This window comes from Ischnura elegans, chromosome 1, assembly GCF_921293095.1.
Source record: "Ischnura elegans chromosome 1, ioIscEleg1.1, whole genome shotgun sequence".
Taxonomy (NCBI): Eukaryota; Metazoa; Arthropoda; class Insecta; order Odonata; family Coenagrionidae; genus Ischnura; species Ischnura elegans.
This window is the reverse complement of record NC_060246.1, coordinates 48282548-48303894: the sequence shown is the minus strand read 5'-3', so window position 1 is coordinate 48303894 and position 21347 is coordinate 48282548.

Below are 21347 nucleotides of genomic sequence, written 5' to 3'. Positions count from 1 at the left end.
TCTCAGAATTTTGTCGCTCTCTCTCTCTCTCTTTTCCTACCCATCATCTCTCATCCTCCTCCTTGACATAGCTGTTCCACTATTTTATCATTCTTAATTTTTTCCCTTCTGTCTTTACATTTTTCCGTGCAACCAAATTCCTCCGCCTTCTTTTTTCCTTATCCATTTCTACTAGGTGGCACTACAGAGACCACAACTATGGAGCAAGGGAGTAATAAGATTTTTGGAAACTATTTGATCTTTCTTGTTTACCGAACCCTTTCTCCTCCTCTAGCCATAATACTTTCTTCCGCCCCTTTTCTCCGGCATTCCAGAATTCACGACCTTTCATTATGCGTATTTCCGTATTTTTTCATCCGTTTATTTTCTCCCTCATTTGTTTCTGGTTTATTTTTCCCCCCACTACCTCCTCTCTCTCTTTCCCGCATTTGTATCTCCACCTCTCTTAGACTTAAATTCGCCACTATCTCCTTCCACTCTTCAGCTGCCCACCCCTTAGCCACCCATAGGAGGCGCTGGCTTATTTCTTCTTTTTCTGCAAAGCCTTCCCCTCTCTGTCGGCCGCCCTCACATGGATACACGCACTCGTACAAGAACGCACAGTCCGCCGGCGGCCACACGCACACACTAGAGTGCACATTGGATCGAATGGAGGCCTTGCGGCGGCGGACTCATTTGCCTCTTTCCCCACCCACCCCCAACCCCCACTTTGCACACCTCCCCCACCCCATTCCGACTAATCTCTGCCACTCCCTCTCCTCTCCTCCCGCCCCCCTCGCTACATCTGACCATCCGAACCCCATCCTCCCATTTATACACATCTCTTACCACCAATGCTTCCAAAGCCCTCTCCCTATCTGCACCCTTTCCCATTGACTTCCACACGCTCTCCCACCCACCCCACCGACTTGCCCCCTTTAACGTCATCTGTCCCAACTCCCATCACCACCCCTTTTGAGAGACCGAACCACCCCTCTCCCCCTTTAGCAATCCCTTTCACTCCATTTCCCTCCTTTTAACTCCTCCTAACACTCCTTCCTATTTTCCTTTATGGTTTCTCTCTCTCTTTCTCTCACTCGGTGAAAATTCCCACCACCCCTGCTCCCTCGCCACGCACTCATCCCAAAAAGCCAACCCCCCCCCCCCTCGCCCGTTTTCTTTCATCCCATTCCACGATTCAACGCCCTTTCGCTATTGCCGCAGCACCATCATCCCCCTCACACCCCCTTATTTCTCCACCCCGTCGACCTAGACATCCCGCGGCTTTTTTATTTTCCTCTCATTCGCGCCCTCGATCCATAGAGCATCCGCTTACTTCCCTCCTCTTTTCTCTCCCGATTCCCACTCCACATATTGCTTATATTTTTGGTCCTCTTACTCGCGATACAAAATTTCCGCATCGTTTTTCCATGTCAAAGGCCATCGAATTTTCTATTCTTAGCGCTCACCTTTTTTCGTGTCGCTTCTCTCGAGTTGTCATTCTTCCACTTCATTATTTTTATCTTCTATTTCACGCTGTACTATTTGTCTAATATTTTACTCCCTAGCGTCTTTCAGTGGGTCATCGTAGGTGAGAAATCTGAATTAACCGTAAGCAATCGACTCTTGGTTATTTTATCAGAATTTTGACTCATTTGTGTTCTGAAATTTTGGCAGATTTGCATTCGAAATAATCAGTAATTTAAAATACTTTAAATATGTCATCAATATAAATAATATATTAAATTATATGCTTCACAATTTAGGGTATCCAAGAATTTAAAATTAGTGTGATGGAAAAATAATTTAAATTTCTTAATTTTTTATTTTTGGAATTATCGGAATGAGAAGACATTCTCTTTGTGTGAATATATTTTGTATCTGTTGCCATGTGAAAATAAATTTCATTGCATATCCTCATTTCATTTCAACCTGATATGAAGGTTAGTTAAATTCTGATCAAAATTAGCAAATGTACAAGTCATCGGATACAATGACATTGGGTTGCAGTTACACCGTCATGGCTTGTCATTTACTTTTCCAGAAGGTAGTTCCAGAAGGAAGTACCAGGTTGGGAAATACCACCACCAGTCAAGCGAGTATGGAGTCTCATGGGCAAAAACCTACAAAATATTCCTGTTTAAAACCAAAGGATGTGGTATATCCGGCAGCGGTAGGTGAATAAATCATACAAGAGTTGAGTTTGAACCTTAAAAACGAATAGAGGAGTCAGAAAGTTGACTCTAATCAAGCAATTCTAGGGTCACGTAAGCATTTTGGATTAGAATACCCAGGTGTGCTTGTTTTATCATTTTAAATAAGAAGTAAAAAAATCTTATGTTGCCTCAAGGGTGTCCCCTTGAGGTGGCCAAAGGAACAACTCTGGAAGTAGTTTTTTTTCTGGTACGTTCATTTCTTATTTCCAACTTTTTCCATTTCTTCTTGTATTTAGTTTTATATTCGGAAGTTTTGTCGATTCTTACTTGGCGGAGGGACAACATTTTGTGAATTAATACGCTGGACTTGTTTCTCCGTTCTTTTTCCATTCCTTTCTTCTTGCTTACATCGAATTTACAAACCCTTTCTACTTTATTAGTTGGATTCCCTCCGACTAGTGCGTATATATATATATATTTTGCGAAGCAGGGATGTTTTTCAACTGCTGCCGGCGCTGGGAGCTTTTACGAAAGGGTAAAGCGTTTGGGAAATTGGGAAGGCCGCGAAAGAAGTGGACACTTGGCGAAATCGAGGGAAGTTCCTCATACTTCGCAATAACTTTGTTTCCAACTTTCTAAATTGCAAACTTCTTTGATGTAATCCCAACTCCTTTTACTCTCTGTATTTATTTTATTTTCATTGGATTTCGCGGATCCTACTTTCCTTTCCATTTCAGATGTACTTTTCTATGAAGAATCCTCTTCGGTTATTCTTTCACAAAAGAAATAATTCCAGATTCAGAAAGAAATTCTCCTTTTTTTTAAATTATTATTTGCAGAAAGAAAATGGAGTATGCATTGATATGCCAGTGATACAAGAGAGTATGTATTGCATCACTGGATATGTAAGCACTCTAACAGATCGATATTGCTTCAGTCAGTTTATCCCAAAACGTTGCATGAAAGTGTTACACCGGTCGCGTTTACCATAAAAAGTGTGAATTTACGCATACTTAGAGCTACTCTGTACGACATTTACTTTGATGAAAGATGTTTTTTTATATTTAAGACTTTACCTTGCTATGAAGCTACCTTATGGAGTTCAAATCTGTATGTACAAAAAAATATATCTCCAGTATAAACTTCCACTATAGATATATATCTTTTCTTAAAGTGTATAAAAATTATATTTTCTGATACAATGTACGCAACATGTATTATATAAATAAGTAAAAGCAGTACTACAAATATGAATTTATACTTTCGCTCTTTTTGCAAAACTTTTGCGTAGAAATTCTCTTTTCCCCTTCTGCAACGTGCTGGTTTGTGTCTAGCGCTATGATAAAAATTAGAATGGAAAATCATCACAATTGTACGAAAACAAAACTATAAATACGAAAAACTTTCCAGAATACTGCATGCTATTTATCATTCTTATCAATTCAATCAGTGTTAATTAATGCTTTTGGCTGAGATAAATGTGCGTTTTTCTGATGGTTCTTCCAATTCGATTGGTGACTAGTTTGAAATAGCCGATGCTCTATCATAGAAGTTACTGTCAAAGCCATCTTCAAGAGAACATTTGGAAGTGTTAATGAAAAAAATTTCTTTTTACTCGTAACTGATGTTCTGAAAAGAATTATTGGACCAATATTTTTTCAACTGACACTCCAGAATATTTTATTTGATTTTAAAAAGAGAAATTTGGAAATTTTCACGACATTAAATTCTTGCGTGATTTCCTCCGTTCTGCCGTCTCTAAATCTCCGTCGCACTTTTTCTGAGTAGGTACAAGTGAGCTCTGCTCTCGGACGTCCCTCCAATTTGTGACGGCTGTACGGATGGAGAACGAGGGCAAGTTTAATCCGGGGTGATCGGTTTTCGTTACGAGAGAGAATACGTACCTATAGTATATATTCATCGCCAAGCGTCAACTCCGCCCAAACGCACACATCCTTTATCCCGCGTCATCCATCGTGTTTCCCGAAGTCCCGGGCAGATGGTTACATGTTATTCCACCACAGTGAGAGATTCAATTAAGCACTCAATTATTTGCATATGTAGCCTGTGCTTGTTTACCCACTTTTCAATTAAACGAATTTTTTTTCCTTTCCATCGCTCCAAATATATGAGCGCGCACACACAAGGATCGAAGCGATTCGGAACGGTATTGGGGAGGTAGGGGGCGGGGCTGCCTCATTTTTCTCGTTTGCATTTATTTACCACGCGTTGTCCCTCTCATCCTCGCGGAGAGTGGCTTGTGTTACAGTATTTCCGCCAGCGTTGCATTTTAATCTTGCTTCTCCAGCCTGTTCCAATTTTCGCACGACATCCGAATCACTTCGTCAGCTGTCAACCCAGATATATCGACACTAGAGTTGCAGCACGGTAGCCAAAATTATTCGCCTCTCTGTTTCTTTTTTATGACAATTACCATTTTGATAGCCTGGATTGATATCTCTGTATTGCTTACGAGAATATTTTTTTGCATCTGATATGGTCTTCACCATTTCTTGTTCATTATTTCCAACCGTGTACATACCTTCTTTTTAACGCACAATAGGGAGAATCCCTTAGTTATCATTTACTGTCCATGTCCTTACGTTTCCGATTATGGCTTTCCACCCATGAAGATTTTTAACGCATGAGTATAAAGGATAATAATTAGTCCTGAAATACTTTTCCACCAAAGCAACAATATGATATCATTATAGTAGATTTTTACGATTTAGTACTCTAAATACATCTCAAATTACTTTTTTGTTGGTCGGTTAACCAAAGCTCTGCATAAAGCAAGTAACTTTGTACACAATGGAGCGCATGGGTACCATATAAAATTACCATATAAAATCGCGATGAAAAAATCATTTGGCTTGGATTCACCTGAGAGCCGCCTTAGGAAGAGATGAATTGATGGTGTAACCGGTAGCATACCTTACTGGCAATCGGGAGATCCGGGTTTGAATCCCAGCTAAGCAAATTGATTTTTTTCATGGCAAATTTCATTCTCCTCGTATATAAGTTGATTTTGATGTCTTCTGAAAGAATTATAGTCTTTCCCTGTTTTGAAAGAATGCTTTAAAACACCCAATAACAGATTGCGGATTAAATGCGTACGATTTTAGCATAAAATTTTAAGACAACGAGCGTATGAATTAATTACAAATTGTTTATCCCGTGAGAATGAAAAATGGATCTACTCTAAAAGATGAATTACTTAATTTTTTATTTCACTCAGAGTTGAACATGATAATACGGATGCCCTAAGTATTAAACTAATTAATAGATTTCTTTATGCGAAATAAATTTATGTGAGTAATTATACTGTGGGGCGGTTTATTTCCCAGTGACAACAGTTCGGGTATTTTTTTGCTATATTTATATCATATACTATCATGTTCTCTTTTTTATTTGCCTAACGATTAGTGCTTAATATTTCTATGGTAGTACTTCATTATCATAGACAGATTGATTACGGAATTATATTTTAGCTAAAAGTTTTAATATCAATGAATGGATAAATTTTCCTGAATAAAATTAGTTTTCTATAAACTGTCCAATATACATTGATATTATCCTTTTCATCATCTGTTGCAGTTTATAATAGATAGGATAAATTAAAAAAGTTATGGTCCTTAAATTACGTGCCTGATCCATTGGGAGTGACAGTTTCATGTGGCGGTAACCTTTAACTACTTTTCACGATATGCAAGACAACTTCAGAACTACATTTGATTGAAAATTTGGACGGAAACATTAGGAAATGTAATTGGTGAATTGCTCACTGAGAATGTATGCAAGTTCGCTCTTGTCGCTCAAATCCTGGCCACGGGAGCAGATTGCTTTAAACGCTCGAGTCTCGCGCGGCGGCCCATTGTGCAAGTTGAGCGAAAGAGTGGGCAAAGACACATTGCCGGCGCCGCGTCGCATCAACATGGTGGAAACGAGGATGGAGAAACATGGCGGTGTTGCGCAAGGGGTGACGAACGTTTGTAATCCTCCTCTCCTTTGGCTCATCCTTCGTTCCTCTCTTAAAGTGAGACGAATAAAAAAAACAAGCATTTTTTTTGTTCTGGAAAAAAGTGGGGAATTCGAGCGGAGGCATTGTTCCTCGCACACCTTTTGCGTTCCTTGCCGAAAACAAGACGTGCGAAGCGAAACAAAAACGAAAAATAAAAATTCTGTTGGCTCTCTTAGTCTCCCTCGGCGTACGTTTGAATCGAAATCGAGAAATTCCATGCGGTGGGACTTTATAGAGTGTCGAATTTTATCCTTCTACTTCATTTCATTCATTAATGGTCCTCGTTCATTAAAGGGCTTTTATCCTCCCGCTCTTTCCCCTCCCTCTACCCTTGCCTCTTAGAAAATCCCTCTTCCTCCCCAGACCCCTGATGCTGCTCCAGCCTTCCCCTTCCTTGCATCATGCACCCGCCCACCCGTATGCAGGCATTACCTTTTTTTAGGCAAAAATGAAGAGGAATGACTGCTGCTTTATTTTCAAAGGGGAAAGAACTATATATGTACAAGATGAATGGAGGCTTGTGAGGGTATCAGGAAGGGGAATGGATAAAACGAGGAAAAAAGCCATCATAGCTCCCGCCTCATCTTAATTCCATCTCGGCACTCGCTTTACGCATCCTTTGTGTCCTCTATCCTTCCATCCACCCTCTTTGTTTCCTCAGATCGTGTGCATATCTCTTTTGTTATTCTTGTTCCTTGAGTTTGTGTTTTCCCCGGTTAGTTTGCCCAACCAAAGCCTCACCTCATCTCCTATCCTGCGCCTTTGACGAGCCCCTTTCTCTCTCGTCGTCTTTTTCGTCCTCCTCATGTACGTCACGATTTTTACGTCCTACGTCAACGTTACGAGCTATGAATCTCCTTCCGTAATAACGCACCTCGGCTATAACGTTTCCTTTTTTCATAGCTGTTTTTTGTACTTCATCGCTGAGATCCCACAATGGAATCAAGTAAACGCTTGCCATCGTCGGTGTAATATATTTCTTATCATGCAACAAACTTATGTGTACTTCCCTATTGCTTCTGTAAAACGAGTTTATGGGAATATTAGCGTGACCATAACGAAAAATTTCTCCTAAATGTTATTAATTTCCACCTACCTTTAACATTCGAGTGCAATCAATATCATCACTTCTTTTTTCAGTCTCTATTTAAATTTTTCTTCAAATTTATCGGTATTTTTTTGACTCTTCACTATGTGTGAAAATATATTCAACGCTACTATAAAAATATAGTTTAGCTACTCAATGAATTCTAATTCTGGTGTTTAATAGTCTTTTTTGCTATTTTTGAAATTTATTTCTTCTTTTGTAACTCAAGGCATTAGTTTCTCATGATTAGATTGCTGGCGATCATGTAACTGATCAAATGGAGGGAACATATGGTTTGATGAAGGGTTTAAGTGCCGGTGAGATGCCAGTTGAAAATCAATCTTCATTGTTATATCACAGTATGCGGGTGTTTAGGCCACATAAAAGAAAGGCGCTCTGATACGCTTTTATGAAAGTGGTTGTATCATTATCTCCCCTTAGTCCCATCTTGAAGAAATGCAGTAGAAAAATGTTAATCTTGTGAATGTTACGCTTCCTCTTTTGTTATTTTAGAATGTTAATTTACTTAAAGATATTGTGTAATCGAAGACTTGTGTGAGGTGTACTAGCAACCTTTTCTTGGAAGTCTCCAAACGGTTTCGTATGAGAATGGCACCATCGTAAACCTTTCCTTTTTACTCTTTCTCTGTCTGACTTCCTGCCTTTTTCCTTGGTGAATGCTCATTCCCCGTCGCGACAGTCTGCATCTCCTGCTCGTTTGTCCTGCGCCGTCATCAAATCCATGTATGCCATCTTCGTCGTCGTCCGCTACCTGCCACATTGTGCATCGCATCTTTTGACGTCCTCTCTCTCCTAATTATCTCCTCTCATTCCATCGTCGATACATCCTCTCCTGTGGCAAATTATTTTTTCACTTCAACTCCTCCACAATTTCTCAACTCCTCGATCCTTTCATCTGTCCTTTCTCCTGATTCTCCTCTCTTTTTCTCCTCTCTTTCTCAAACCCCAACATTGATGGGGAACCACTTTCCTGTGACTTAGCGTAACGTCCTGCCTCACGGAGCTGATGCGATTTATACTACTTGTCCACATAACTCAGAGCGGTATTGTTTACGTACGGTTAAAATTGCTCAGGGTCACACAATTACTAAGATAGGGAGAATCTAATCTAAAAGTTATTGTCTTAAAAAGAGACATTAATTACAATATTTTTAGTTTCAATATTAATAAAATAATTGTGTCAAAACAGGATTAAGCCTGAAAATATATCATTATGAGTCACCTTAGCAAAGAAACGGTTGGCAATTCCGACGTTGCAACGAATTTTCAGCTAAATAATATTATATCAAACTAAAAATTTCAAAATAAATGTTTCATATTTTATAAAAATTATCGTTATAAATATTGATCAAAATAATTTTTTAGAAAAGTAATAGATGTCTTAATAGCCGTAAAGTAAAATGGTGTGTTGAGTAAGAAAAAAGAGGCGTAAAATGAATATTTATTGTAAATTGAAACGTTTTCATACATTTCTTAGTTGTACCTTCTTTGGTCTCGGAGAATGTATGGCGTCTTACATTGAACGGACGGGGAGATGCCTGAAGGTCAGAGCAGAAGAGCATAAGAAGGATTTTGATAACAGGGAAGGGAAATCCCAGTTCGCGGCTCATCTGCTAGAAGATGGACACCAGGCTGATTTCATCCCAGAAATGCTACAACGGTTTAAAAAAGGGAAAAAATGGACATTTGGGAACTATTGTACATCGTTTCCGCCATTAGTAGGAAAGATGTTATTACTAATGACCATGTTTTCCCCTTCCATTCTCCGCTCCTTGACCTCCCTTAGCTAATGGGGAAAAACACCCTCCGAGCACTTGAAGACGATCACCATCCCTCCCACCCCTACCTCACCCCAGACAGGGTCAGTTTAAAATTCCCAACCCTCCCTTCTTCCACCCCACCTTCCACCCCCACCTTCTCAAATGTGAGTGTGTAAATTTGCATTTGTACTGGTATGATTAATTTCTTGGTTTAGTCTTGATAATGTTGCAGTGCAGCGAAACATGTCGACTGTAGTTTAATAAATTTTTGTGTGGAAAGTGCAAAGTGTTTCACTTCATCTCGTAATGGATCTCCAAAAAGTATCTGCCTCATTCATCCAATTCTTTAGTCTCCTTAATATCAAGGTATCTCTAAGTATTGTGCTGTCTCTAACTGAATACTACCCAAGACGGTTACCCACTTATAACCTCACCGCTTATACAATTGTGTCTGCGGATGTGTTGTGGAATCCATCACCTCCTCTCCCGCGCCCCACATCTTTCCTTGCCAGCTACAACTCCCTCAATTTCTGGTCTTCTTCCCTCAAATACGCTTCCACTAGCTCAGCTTCGACGTCGTTCGATATTCCCTTCCTGCGGCTGCCCTCCAAGCTGTAGAGAGAATGATTTGCTCGTCTCTCTTCCCTTGGACTTCTTGACGGAGTTTGTTAGGTCCCAGGTTGCAGTGTTTCACGGTGCATGGAATGAAAGATGGGGAATGGTTAGATGAAATACTTCTCTCCCTCCCTAATAGTGCATTACATAGGAATCACTCGGTGGGACGGTGGGATTTATTAGTGAAACTAACATGCCACCCGGCGCTGCTCGTGATGGGTAATACCCAGAGAAGTGGGAAACTTGGAACCCCCCCTTTCAATATATCAGTATAATCCTCTGTTGACTGAAAATTGAAGTACTGAAGTAAGACGGTGAGTGGAAGACGCTGAACGGGAAACAAAAGAAAAATCTTTTTCCTTATACCGCGCACAGAATCAGCTTATACTCCACAACATTGATCGTTATATGCGTCCGTAATTGCTTATACCAAAAACGTGTGAACGCATACCTCAGCAAAAAGACCGAGAAGAGTAATGGCGAAGTGTAGTATTATTAGAGTTATGTTTTACTTTTGAGCCAGTCGAGAGTTTTGCCTACCGGTAGGATGTCCAACCGCAGAAGTTGTATGATGTGACGTATCAAACGGTAATGAGAAAATAACGCAAAGGACGCGTCGGACACAACCGTAAGTAGCACTACGGGGTATGGGAGCATAAAATCCATCTATTTACTAACTTTTGTCGTATTCCGAGCAGCCGTATGGAAACGTATAGCGGACAGACAAACAGAGATCCTCTTTCATATACATAGATGGATTTCCTTTGATGGACCATCTTTTTGATTTGCCTCATTCACTTCGATTAATTATTTCTCCTCTCATATGTTTATTCTGTTAGCTAATATTTTTAGCATTCCCGCATGCATTTTAATATTTAGTAGGCATTGGTAATCAGAAAACTTGTATCCTTCTTTTAGTAAGGTACACATAGCCTCCTTACCTATGAGTATTGCGTGAAATAATTTCTCATCTGATAAAGTGGAGCCCTTGTAATGAATTTATGGCATACAGTTTACCTTTCCCAAAATGAAAGATGTAGAGATTTCTCTTAGTTTCACCCACATTCCCTGGCCTCATCTCTGCATTATACACACTTCTATTCTGCGCCGTAACCCTCCCTGCCATTCGTGTCTCTTGATGTATCCCTTTGAGTTCCCCTTCAAAATATGGCGGAGCAAGCAAGCAAGCGAGCGGGGGTGGGGCTAAGAATCTTGTCCTCATTTAGTTCCATTCTTGAAATACGTTCCTCTTAATTAGTTTGCATTATTTCCCGTTTTATTTCATTCCCTGAGAGATTTAGTCCAGCGGAGAAAATAATCATAATTTCGTATCTCAGTCTCCAACTTTCTCGCTACCCTTCCTACTTCCCCTTCCATTTCATCATTTATCATAACCTCCCTCACCCTCTTGCCCTTTGCTTAGCTCTTCATTTCCTGTCCGTGACTTCAATTTAAAATTCCGTCATGGAGCCAAAGAATATTTGTGTTCTTTCTGATCTTACGAGTAGCTCTTTGTCCATGGTTATGCGCGTATTCCGATCATGCTGCAGACGTTTTTCGCCCTCTTTTTATCATCCTCCATCTTGTCTTGCTCGTACCGAAGTAACGCAGTTATCAGTTTTTGTAGACCCTAGTTTTGTAGACCTTAGAAGTTTTCTGCGTAAATTTTCTTTCTTTATGGGTCAATTTGGAATTCAGATATCAATATTTACTTTATGTAACGTTTAAAGTTATAATATTACCTTCTTCATCACGATACACGAAAAAAGGCTACATTGGACGGAAGATGATGCTTCAAATAGAGCTCAGCCTTAGTTGTCGCAACCTCCGTCAGTTATTTACCAAAAAATATACCTAAGATAGAGGTTTTCTTGTTAGTTATAATTTTTAGCCATGGTATTGTAGCAGTTATAATTTTAACTGAAGAACATACAATTGGAGCACATTATTGGTAGGGATAAGAAAATAGTTTCCAGCTTATTGGGGAGTGCCATTCCAATCATAGGCCACTAACTCCATGTATATCATTTTAAATACCCCCCTCGTAAACTTTTAGATGTGCCTAATAATTTACAGTTGTTATTTTTTTGTAATTTTATAACCAGCTTTCGCATTTCTTATTTTAAAAATGGCTTTTAGACGCTCATTTTACAATATTTCCACTCTTTTTGGTTGAAGACATCTATGTGTAATAAGTCTCTGATACATCTCTCTTTTGGGGAAGGACTTCTACTTTCCCTTTCGTTTCATCCCTTCTTATTGCTCCTTTCCTTCAGCCCTCTTCTGGCCCTCATCTGATTATTTACGAATCGAGTCTCTATCTCTCTCTCTCTCTCTCTCTCTCTTTTACCAAGACTCTCTCAGTTGACCTCGATTCCGAGCGAAAACAGCCGAAAATTTCCATCTCTTTCCCCCAGAAGCGTTGCCTTTCCACTTTCCCTTTGCCATCACCCACCCTTTTTCACTCTCTTTTCTTTTGACCATGCTTTTTCCACTTTATGACTTCTCATGTTGCCGTTATTCATTAATTTGTCATCGATCTTCGGCCCGTGCCCAGGCGCATAAAGATCTCCTTCTCCCCGGCCGAGAGCATTCATTTTTATCTCTACCATACCTCATCCCTGCCCGCGGGGATCTCTCCATTTCCTCTTGTCCTTAACTTTTGCACGGATACCTTTGAACTTTGACCTCTCTCCTCCTACCTACTCTCACCTCCTCCAGGGCACGCAGGAGGGATTGGATAGAATGAAAAAGAGAGAGGGCTAGAGTGGGTGGGGTTGACGTATCGGTTGAGTTGAATCAAAGACTAGGAGTTGGCGAGTCAAAGGAGACGGACGGCCCACTTCCTCAGCTACTGATTCGCGGTGTGTCCTTTGGCTTCGGGGGAGGTTATTCCGTAGCGTGCCTAACGACTGACGACCCCCTCCCCCCATTCCCCCGGGCGGCAGGAAGCGATGAGTTGGTTCACTTGGCTCCATTGCCAAGACCTTCGCGACCCCTGTTGAGAGCGCGAAGAAGGGATATGGTGGGAAAGATTCCCTTCCAACCCCTGCTGTATGATTAATTTTTTTCCTTCTGTAAGGGCAACCTTCCCGATTTAATTCCATTTTTTTTGTCACATAACCACTTTTTTTCTTCAGAAGAATCTTATAACCTTCTCAATATGGACCTGTTGCCTTCCGTTGCTTGCATTTACATTGGTTGGGCTTTGGTGCACAATGAGGTATGTTCTCTATGAATATGATTCTCATAATATCATTTATGGAACGTTTTGGAGCAATCAATATAGTGGGTATTTTCAGTTATGTATGCAGTGGGTCATTACCCACAGATAAAATTTTGTTGCTGAAAATTGTGTTAATAAATAGAAAAAATTCTTATTAACTTTCGTTTTATAGGTAGTCGTTGGATGAGAATATTGGATGGAATTAATTGTTCTGTTATGTTGACAATCGATGACTAACTCATTGAATTAACTCAAGCTCATATTTCCCGATCATTCATGGAGTACTATCACTCAACAGTTTCTCACAATTGAAATTTGTATGGCAACAAAGAAGGTTGCAACATATATTTTTTCAGTATTTCATTAATTTTTTTCACAGACCACAAATTATTTGTATCGAATATTAATGCTTCGGAAAGGAATAGCTGTGATGTACTTTAAATATCTTTATTTGACACCCTTTAAATTTACCACTATTTAAAGGGAAGTTTTTCAATTGTTGTCATTATGGTAATTTATAAACCATCATCTCTGCCTAAAACTTTTAGTATGTATTATTGCTCAATTTGAGTTATTAAAGATACCAGGTTGAGTTTTTTGCGTATCTATTGGGAAAATTGGATGCACAGCAAGGGAAATCGATATTTGAACGGGATATAGAGGCTAAGGGACCTCTGAAATTTTGCAGAAACTTAATATTCTTCTTTAAGCCATTTCTTGTCCGACGAATCCCTCACAGTAGACTGAATTTATTCCCTCGCCAACCAAATCCCTTCACTCCAAGAGTGTCTCATGGAATTACTCGCGCTTCCATTCTCTTCCCATGTTTTCCCACCTTCCATCTTGCCGACACATTTATGCAGCAAGAGGAATCATTTCCCGGAATGAATGCGAACCAAATCCCTTCTCTTGTCGTTTTTCTTCTAACCTAGTAACCAAACTCTTAGGGTTTTCTCCCCCCCTCCTACCTCTTCCCATCATCCGCCACGAGGCCGACAAACACACACGTCTCCCAACTCACTTCGTGCATTCATTTCGATAGGAGAACCCCGACGGAGGAGGCGCAAAGGAGACCACTTCCTTTATTGCTCCGAGAAGTCGGCAAGGAAGTTTGCGCGTGGAGGGAATGAAGGAAAGTGATGGAGAAGGGAAGGTTATGCGGGGAGAAGAAAGTTGGCTCCGAGGAGGTGGGCAAGCAGAGAGGGATTTTGAGGAAAAGGAGATGGGGGAAAACTCCCTTTCTTAACTTGATACCTTTTTTTCCCTCGATGCCTCGTGCGTTAAGAGTCTTCCCCTTCGCCTCCAAGCCTCCGACAAACATCCCCCACCAAACCGACCCTCCTCCCTTTCGATCCTCGCTCCCCGAAAAAATGATAAAATCAGGAAAAAATCCACATGTCTCCTCATGGGACCCTCTTCCACCCACCAATTCCTACCTCTATCTCCATAATACGCACTTTTCCTGCGTAATGCCACCTCAGCCCCTACAAAATGGGTGAGTGTACGCCATTCGACGAAGTTCATCATACTGCAAAGTCCTCAAATGTTTGCCGTTCGTTTTATTTCTATGCAATAATTTGAAAACTAATATTTCGTATGGTACCTTGAGAATGCATAAAAAATGGAATGAAGAATTGGAAAACCTTGTATCATGAATTTTTTACTATTAAGTTATTCAAAACTGGTTATTTTATTGGAATCAGTTAATATTGTGATAACTTGTGCGATAACTTTGAGTCTCCTCAACTACCCATTCGATTCATATACCATGGTTCTTATAAAATCTGAAAAAAAGTCCTCAATAGACTTCACATCCTCTGCCACCCACCAAAATCCTTCCATTTTCTAATTCTTTCCCATATTTCCAAACTTTTCTTCCTATTTTCCCTACCAACGGGGTATGCAAATAATAATATGTAGTCTAGAATTGAGACCAATTCTGAAAGAAGTTACAGATTGCCGATTTACATATACATTGAGTTTAAATTTATACATCGATCGCACCTACAAACCAATTGGCGATTGTATATAAATCTTGATCGCAAAGGTTTTATGTAAATATCATTCATCACGCAGTTATTTACGCAAACGATAACGTTTTTTGCTTTTTATTCTCTTTGCAAGTATCGAATAATCTAAGGATTAATAACGGGGGTTCAGGAAACCCAACCCCCATTGCCTGATCCTCGCCATCACTTTCTGATTTTCATATTTCACCCCCGTTCCTCGCTGCTTCCTTTACCACGCTGCGATGGCGACCCTTCAGTCCTTGCCGAGACTTGGGTGGGACCGACAAGCTGTGAACGCCGAATAAAAAAGAGAGAAACCTCCCCTAATCCTGGTGATCATCCTTCCACCAAAAATTCTTGCCTCTGCTCCCCTGCGCACCGAAGGCAGAGAGGCATATGCTTCGCTTCATCCTCTCCGCCCACCCCACGGCAAAGCACCCGCCCCCCTCCTCCAACCTCACCACATCTCTCATTCAGTAGATTGAGAATGTGGCTTTCCGCTATTGTCCCAATTCACCTCGAATTCTGCTTAGTAATACGTACGGAGAATATGCTCAGTTGTGAGGTTTTTGTAAATGATCTTGGTAAAATGGGTAAATCTTGTGCAAAGGATATTTTTAAATGAGAATTATACCATGTTTTTAGATATTCCTTTAGTAAGTAGCTGAAGTTTGGGTGCTTTTGGTTTATTAAAATTTCATAATTAAGATAAATTTTTATTTATAAAGGTGTTGATGATACCTTTATGACAAAAGACCTTTAAGTAGACCGTGGCTTTTTTTCCTATGAACACCTTCCGTTTTGTAGGCAAATCAAACGCACAGTGCTTAAACGCAAATTTGGTTTGAAAAGGTGATGAAAGAGTTGAAATCATCCCAGACTATGCCTAACGTGTGCGCATTTCACCCATTATGAGCATACGGGGCAGTTCCTTTTTCTAGACTACTTCACACCGCGATGATTGTTTTGAGTTAATCGAAGCCTTCCCCCGGATTTGATCCCGTAACCTTGAGTTAGTAGCCTAAGGTACGATACACTTGTCGGACATGATTTCTTTTAAATTAGTAGTAAGAGCATTAGTTTGAAAGGAGTGGCATCTGTTCCTTTAAAAAATTCCGATATTGAGCAATTTATTTCACCTCGCCTTTCTCCGTTGCCGAAAGTGATAAATACACGGCTATTTTTCATCACTATCCTCGCCATATTCTTCTTCCTCCGATCGTCGTTCTCTTCTCCTTTCCATTTTTTCGCACTCTTTCCTCCTGTGCCCTCCCTCCCATATATCCGAGCGTCCCCTCCCGCGTTTTACATAGGCTTTTGAGTGCCTAATGGCCTATGAAAGTAATTGGATTATTTGAAGTTGGGAGGTCCCTCTCGCCAGGGAGATGAGGGAGCGGGGAAGGAGGAGGCGCGGCGTGGTGCGGGGGCAAGCAGGTGATGGCTGCCCAAAGGGGGTGGCTGCGAAAAGGGGTAAGTTGTTGACGGTGTGCGGGAGGGGGGGGGGGTGGGGTTGGAAAAAGGGACCAATCGCGGGGAAAGTGAGGGATAGGGAGGAGGAAAGTGTTCGATCGTTGGGGGGTTGAGAGGTTGAGGCGACGGGGGCTGGAAGTTGAGGAGTAGTTTTGGAACGGAGTCTGGTCTCGCAAGGGATGCCGGGAAGGAGAGGGTGTGGGATGAGGAATCTTTTCCGAAGTGAAAGGGTGGGGTAACTAAGGAGAGGTGGATGTGTTGGCGACGAGGTGCGGCAGACGTTGAGCGTGTGTTGAGGCTACATGAGGAGTTTAGACGGTAGCGGTGTGAACCGGGAACACACTAAGTTATTAGGCTAATTCAGGCGGCTAGGGTAGTTTTTTTTTAAATCTAGGATGAATGATCTTCCAAATTGAATTGAAACGGATTTATTCATAAAATCTTTAATTGACGGTAATGAATCTCATTTAACTTTTATTATCGCTGAAATGAAACTCTTACCAATTGCTCTTATTCGAATTGATGTTACGAGATAGAATATATGCTCGTTGTTAATTGGATTTAGTATTGAAGAGGCAAAATTACTTCTCTTGGCACAGAAAATTGCTCATACGAAGAACTGTCACAATTTTTCTATAATAAATGCATAAATTAGAAACAAATTAGGATATGTATCAGCCTTGTTTTTGAACTACGACTTTAGGCTTTAGGCTTTACGACTACGACTTACGAATTCTTTGTCATATTTGAACCATTTATAGCGTGTAACTCGGAATAAATTTGCATTGGGAACAACATAATTGTCATGCTTGGTCATTGCTTTAATGTTAAAGGATTCAGAAGCACTTCTCTCCACTAGTCGCCTTTGAATACTCTTTTGTTTAAGTCTCCAAAATCCTGCTGTCGCGATTCAAAAGCAAATCCCACAGATTCGAACGCTTTGGATCTTCTTTTCTTATGAAACTTTCCGATCCAGTGTTCAATCAAATCGTTTGATCTGTGAATTGAGTAGATTCCATTCGGTTTCTTTAAAGTTGCACCATACTACAATGAACTACTGAGAGGCGAAAGAGTTGGCGTGGGGCGTATGGCGGAGGGTGTATTGGGAGAAATGTTTGGTGGAAAAATTGAGGGTGGAAGAGGAAGGAGGTTGGTGGGCAGAGGGAAAAGGGATGGCCGGAGCTCGTCGGTGGTTTTGAATGGGTTGCAGTGAGTGGGAATGTGAGGAGGCCGGAAGGAGAAGGGTGGGCCTTAGAATGGGATAGAGTTGGAGGTGGGGGCGGTAATAAAGAGGGGGAGAGAAGTCAAGGGGGGATAAAAGGATAAGGAGAGGCTGTGCGGAGGCGAGGAGTCCCTTACCCAGTTTCCTCGTCTTTGGCCCTCCATCCTTGCGTCTTTAAGAGGCTGCGGTCTGCCGGTCTTTCGCAAGAGGATTTTCGGGGACAGTGAGGGAAAGCTGAGTTGAGGGAGGAAGAATTCGATAAGGGAATGAAGGAGGGAGAAAGGGTGCCTGCTAGCTGGTTGCTACTGCTTTGACTCCTTATAGTGAGGAAAGGAGTTTTGCCGGTATTAGGATACATTTCCCGTCGCATTGAGTGAAATCGCAACATTTTACGGAAGACTTGCTTTGAAAGACCGTTATACTCCGCCTGAAAATTCTGTTAATGAATTTTAATGGATTTTTCAACTACCTAAACATGTTACGTCTCTCTTCGTCGCATATACTCAATCATAAGCTCAATTGAACTCTTAAATATCCTTTTGAATTTTCATTTCTGTGAAACTAATGTACAAACTACATACGTTTTTAAGAACCTGGAATAAGAGAAAACAATGCCTTTATTGCTCAATCATAATGTCGATTTTAAGACAAGATGATAGGGTTTTAGAATTTTGGTCTGAGAAGTAAACGTTTAGATTTATACGTAGCATTAAAATTTTCCTCATATGAATGCTCATATGCATCATGGAACTCGATACGTTGTTGTCATATTGTGCATAAATTAGACCTATGACTCTCCGAGCTTGACCCTCACATCAAATTGGAGGTTGATAGTTTACCATAGTTACTCGATCCAAGTGTGAAGTCAAAAGGACTATTGCATGGCAAACCACATTATAGCTTGGTCATCGTCATAAGGAATAAGGATTTAGGGGCACGTTTCTACATTGGTCTTATTCTTTTGTTCACTTCTCTCGTTCTACTCTCTTGGAATGTGATCCACCTCATTGATCACTAGCATTGGCCCACTGCCAGGCCATAAGATGGCTTTTAAATGTAATTGCATTGTTCTGGTATCGTAGACTCCTTTAAAAGGGCAATTTATGTTAATAGTTCTCTCAACGCTTGTTACCTTACTTTTGAATACCAAACTTCAACTGCAAAATGTGCAGCACAATTATCCGTATTTAATTGCTGCGAGTAATTATGATGTGAAGGAATAAATTAGGCATCCGAAGCATTTTTTTCGATATTTTTTCTTCCCACTTTCTTTACTCAAGAGTTATTTCATCCCTCCTTTGTTCCATATATGATCTCTGAGTGGGAAGCCGCAAATTGAAATTCGATAAAAAGCAAGAAAAGCAGAACCTGATATGTTCATTTTGAATTCCCTTCCCCCTGGGAATTGTGGATTTCAGTATTCATTACTCAAACAATACTTCAATATGCTGAGATTGTAGGGCAACAGGAAAATTGTTTCATCGGTTTCAAACGGCTATTGTAAACGAAAGGGGACGGAGATAGAATACTTAATATTTTAAAAATATATTGCAATATTTTTAGCTAAAGGAATACGTGTGAAAATAATTTTGGACCATTAGTTCTTTGGCCCCTTTATTTTTGGATAGGTACTGCTTGATCTTTTCAATTATTCGATATAAATGTGATATGATCATTGAAGTACTTAATTGTCGTTGTAGTTCCTTTAAATTTAGAAGTTTTGAATGACATTTAATTCTGCCAATACCTATCGCAAAAACGTAATTACAATATCCTCTTTAGTGTCTGTTAAAGAATCGTAATAAGTCTTAATGTAAAGGGAATCTTGCGCCACGCTGATGGAAACATTTTTCTCACCGCCAGACAATGGCTTTCATCCTTATCTCGAACAAAAAAATTCTCCCCTATCTTTCATGTGGGAATTCTGCATGATCGAACATTAATTTGTAATTAGCTATCCGTTTCATTCGATTCTTTTATTTCAAATCATTACCTACTTAACTCTCATCCTTTAAAGATTCCCTTTTAAAGTCAATCCTATCTTCCCCCCTCTCTCTTTTTCTCACTCTCTTTCTCGCCCGACACCGGATTTGAAAGCGATTCCTTTTTACCAGCGCACACCCGCCACCTTCAGAATTATTTCTCAACCACTCTTCCTCCCCCCTTCCATCTCCCATGAGTCATCCATTTCACGAAATCTTTTACTTGCGCATCGGTTACCCTTCTCCGTGTTCCACCATCCGTCTCAACTCTAATCTCGTTCTCCAGCTTCCCTTATCAAGTCTGCCATTCTGCCGTCAATCCGTCCCCTCCTCCCAACCATTCCCCCCCTCCGCGCCCCACTCTCACCCCACCATTCATCTCCACTTTCCCTCCACCCTCTTTCCTTCACTCTTTCCCTCTCTCTCCCTCCCTCTGCTCGCTCCGTCGCTCAGACGACTGACTTCATTCCATTCAGCGCTTCACTCCTTTTGCCATCCTTCGTTACCAGTCCCATTCCATCGTTTTTTTGTCCTTTTCATATTTCATCTGGATGCACCTCAATCCGAAATTGCCAGCGTATCTGCCTTTCTGAAAGGCTCTTCATGGCTATTTAACCATTTCTTGTATTCGATATTAATAGTTTCCGTTAAAGTGTGAATTCTCTGAAGTGTGAAGCGTCGTGAGAGAAACAAAAATGATAACTTTGTATCATGGAGAACAAGTAAAAGAAAGATCACGAAAAATTTGGTTCAAAATTCAAGGGCCAGAATTTATCTTTCTCAGACGGTTAGACGTGGCAAGGTGATATTAAAAGAGTTTTATTTCAATTGATTGCTATTATTTTGCCAACATTCTTATTAAAATGCACCAAATATACATATAGGATGGGCCACATGAATAATTACTAAGGCTAACGTTTTTTCCTCATCTAATGAATATTTTGCTTTTTTTAAAGATAGACGGACAGATGCGGTTGAAATAATAGCGACACATCTGTTTTATGTCCCAATTTAAGAAAATTTTCAATGAAAGTTGTGCTTTTATAATTAACTGATTGAAGAAATTACAATAAAACTTGATGCAACTATTTGAAAACTCTTAATTTTATAAAAAAATAAACACTGCCGAGGTAAACGTAAAATTAGTTGTGAACGTATGTGTAGAAGAAAATGATTAGAAAATTCACGTCTTTTTCATTCAACAACTCAAAAATATCAGCCATGGTTTCGGCTTATTTCCTTGAGCAAGTTAGGAGCACTGTTTGCCGCTGCCTTGTCGATACTACGCTTGTTTGAATAATCAGGCTTGAAAGAATTTATAGATACCAAGCGTATACTTTAGGGGGTCTATTCAGCCGAATTTATCACAACCCCATGCAAGGGACTCCCGCATGTGAGTTATCGGCATCGTCCTTCTTGTGCCTGCTAAGCTTCGACCCCTCTCGGAAATTCTTCCCACCATTGTCCCTCAGGAATACTCACTTTCTCCACCTCTCCTCGCCGTACTTTCACCGCCCTCGCCTCCACAAACCTTCCGATTCCTTTGGCCGCTCCTTATTCCGTACTCATCTCTGTCCTTAGGTCTCTAGCCCCTCGAAAATCCGACCTTGCACTCCAGCATCCCATTCAGTCCGCCCTGGACCATCCCCACGTCTTTCCCACCCCTCTGCAGTATTTCCCCTCCTTCGCCTCTTGTCCTACTCAAAAATCCTCCCTCAGCCTCCCAAATCTCGTGTCTTTCCTTCTTTCCCTCAGAAATCTCTTCCCGCGCAGACAGGACGAATCTAACCCGCTCCCCC